Source organism: Gadus macrocephalus, chromosome 20, assembly GCF_031168955.1.
Source record: "Gadus macrocephalus chromosome 20, ASM3116895v1".
Classification (NCBI taxonomy): Eukaryota; Metazoa; Chordata; class Actinopteri; order Gadiformes; family Gadidae; genus Gadus; species Gadus macrocephalus.
In genome coordinates, this window is record NC_082401.1 from 17490765 (window position 1) to 17494441 (window position 3677).

The following is a 3677-nucleotide window of genomic DNA, read 5'->3' on the forward strand; positions in this document are numbered from 1 at the left end:
TGAAATGGTTGAAATGCTGAAAAGCATTTTCCCTAACGTTTTTTTTCTGTGATTAAATATTAAAAAACACACGCCAACTGGCACACGCAACAATGCAGAAAACCACACACACACGTAAACTAACACACACACTTACACACACACACAATCAGAAAAACACAGGGAAAATACATACAAATAAAACACACACACACACACACACACACACACACACACACACAGTGGGCAACCAATGAATGATCTTCCATTCCTTTATTGCCCCTTTATTGATGACTACCCTACTGCTAGGCATTATAGGTAAGGGAGCCTTCATTCAAGCCTTTATTTGCTAGTTGCAGGACAGTCGTCTAGACTGAGAACACACACACGGACATTGTTGAGGAAGAATGACTCTTGATGTCGCTGACAGCCCATGCTCAGATCCTCATCCACGTTATGCAAACACACGCACGCACATGAACACACACAGACACACAAACATGCTCACACATACACACACACACACACACACACACACACACACACACACACAAACACACTCACAGACACTCACAGACACACTCACACACACACACACAAACCCACATACACACGTTCACACACACACGGTCACACACACGTTCAGACACACACACACACACACACACACACACACACACACACACACACACACACACTATCACACACAATCACGCTCACAGACACTCACAGACACACTAACACACACACACAAACCCACACACAAACCGTTCACACACACACGGTTAGACACACGTTCAGACACACACACACACACACACACACACACACACACACATCAGAAACACACAAAAACACACGTTTACACACACACACACACTCCTGGTATGTGGAGTCCTAAACTCTCGGGGGAAATGAGCGAGGTAGGCTGAGCCCGCAGTAAGTCGGGCTTAGGGGGGTCAAAAGGTTAAGAAACGCAATTACCTGCAGAACCCTGGGTGACCCCGCACAGCCCACCCTCACCACCCAAATCTCTCACCTTCTGTTCTGTCACAACACACAAACACTCTCTCACACACACACACACACACACACACACACACACACACACACACACACACACACACACACACACACACACACACACACACACACAAACACACCTCTGACATGGGCGATTTACAGCCACCATCAGGAGAAAGTGGAAACCTACAACACAGCAACAACAGATGCCCACGGGGAAAGAGAGAGGGAGAGAGAGAGAGACAATGAGCACAAGAGAGAGAGGGGACGTTTGTATTTTGATAACACATTCAGGCATTTTAAGTGATAGCCCCGACGAACAGTGTCAAATTAAACGGTGATAACTCAGCAGGACAGAATGTGAGCGTTGCGTCTCCGCTCGGCTTACTCAGCTATGTTCACATGGGAGGTGGTGACAGCGAGCGGATGGCTTCGACGATGTATCATAATATCGCATTAAGGGGAAAAAACGCCCCGACGCGCCAAATGCGAATCCCAGATGCGCAAAAATAAGGGTTTGGGGGCTGGGATGGGGGATGTGGTGAGAATGGAAGACAGAGAGGAGATCCGTTGTGCAGACGGAGGAGATATATGGAGGGTGGTGAGGTGGGGGCGGGCCGGGGTGGGGGGGGTGACGTAGGGCTACAACATTTAAGCCCCCGGACCCAAAAGGACAACTTGTAAAGAGCCTGTTAAACGAACACGGACAGTAGAATAAACCCAGGGCGGCTTAGAGAGGATTTACAGAATCACAACCATCGACAGGGCCGTGAAATACAATATGTCCTCTTTTACTCGAAACACACAGAGCAAAGTAAAACATCCAGAATGCTGCGTCACGGTCGATTCGGAGCTCACTAACGGGGGCCGAGGCAGTGCGAACGGAGGGAATTCAACACCGGCCTACGGGGGGCCTGGGGCCAAGTCCCTCACCACCACCTCACCCGCACACCCCCCGTCGGCTCACTGCAAACCCGACGGAGGGCATAGCAGAGCCTGCCCTGGTCAGTGGTCCTGGGCGAGTCTGAGTCCTTGGGGCCAGACAGGCAGCCGTTGTCGCGGCTACGAGTTCCGCAGCGGGTGGGGTGGGGGGGTTGGGGGTTGGGGGGTGGGGGGGGGGGGGCCCTCGGGGCCACAGGGTCACGCCTCAGCCCCGCACCCCACCTGACTCTAACACACATTTTCGTACACTCCCCTTCCTCCTTCTCCATGCTCCCCTACCCCCGGCTGTCCCCTGGGGGGGGGAGTAGGGAGGGAGGGAGGGGGGGGAGTAGGGAGGGAGGGAGGGAGGGAGGGAGGGGGTGAGGGGGGAACCACACTAAGTTTATCCCTCTCTCCATTGTGTGGTGTTCGTTCGCTCTCACGACCGGGAATGCTTGTGGCGTGGTTATAAATATACAATATATTGAATAACCCGGCGGTTTTCCAAAGAGGTGAACGTCTCTTTGGTTTGTAGCCGAATGCGTTCTGGCGGCCCTCGGAGGGGAGTTGAACCGCGAGGGGGGGGGGGGGGGGGGGGGGGGGGGGGGGGGGCAACGGACAGAGCGAGGACCCATTCGTTACCTTTACTTCAAGGGGCAACACCGAGAGCCAAACAAAGAGGAAGTGCTCTGTAACCCGCCCGACGTTGAAGTGAGCCAGCGGGCAACGAAAGTGAGGAAGGAAAATGGCCCTCTGTAAGGAGCCCCCCCCCCCCCTGACTCCAACGAAAATAGTCCCTTAGTTCTAATTTACAGCTGGTGTAGAATAACCCTGTGTTCTCCCGGCCAGGTAGAATAAAGCCGCGGCCGCTGCCAAAGACAACCAGAGACGTTCAGATGAGTGTACCAGGCCTGGCTCCAAAAGGCCTGGAGGGAAGCACACTTGGGCGGTGCGTAGTGGCCACAGCCCCTTCAGACTGGGGGAGGAGAGGGGATCATGTCTGCTCTGTGGACGGAATACTGATATCAAGAAAAGGGGATGGGGGGGAGGGGGAGGGAGGTGGGGGTGCATGAAGAGCTGATGTTCTTAACATGCACACACACACACACACACAGGCGCGTTTACACACACATGCAGAACCCCCCCCCCCCCCCCCCCCCCCCCGCACACAGGTTCTCACGACACACGTGTACACACACACACACACACGCAAACATACACACACACACACACACACACACACACACACACACACACACACACACACACACATACACACACACACACACACACGCAGGCATGTGCTCCACATCTGAACATGTGGAATGAGAACAGCAGCCCCCATGCAACTGTTCTGGGGATAAAAAGTGAAGGAAACAGCAAGGCAGAAGGACAGAGAGAGAGGGAGTGAGAGAGAGAGAGAGAGAGAGAGAGAGAGAGAGAGAGAGAAGAGAGAGAGAGAGAGAGAGAGAGAGAGAGAGCGAAACAGGGAGAGAGAAACAGAACTAGAGGGACAGAGACATATACAGGGAGACAGAGAAGAGAGACGGTGGTGAGCGCGTGTGCCGATACAGAGAAGCGCGTGCGAGAGAGAGAGAGAGAAACGGCAACAGAAGGTCCGGTAGATGGAGAGCGGAGATGAGTGGGACTAAGGTGTTTCCCCATGTGCACCCGGGGCAGTGGCTGACCCTGTGAAGCGCGGGGTCTGTGGGCCTCAGCCCCTCTGTCTCTCTCCGCGTGCCAATGGCCACAGG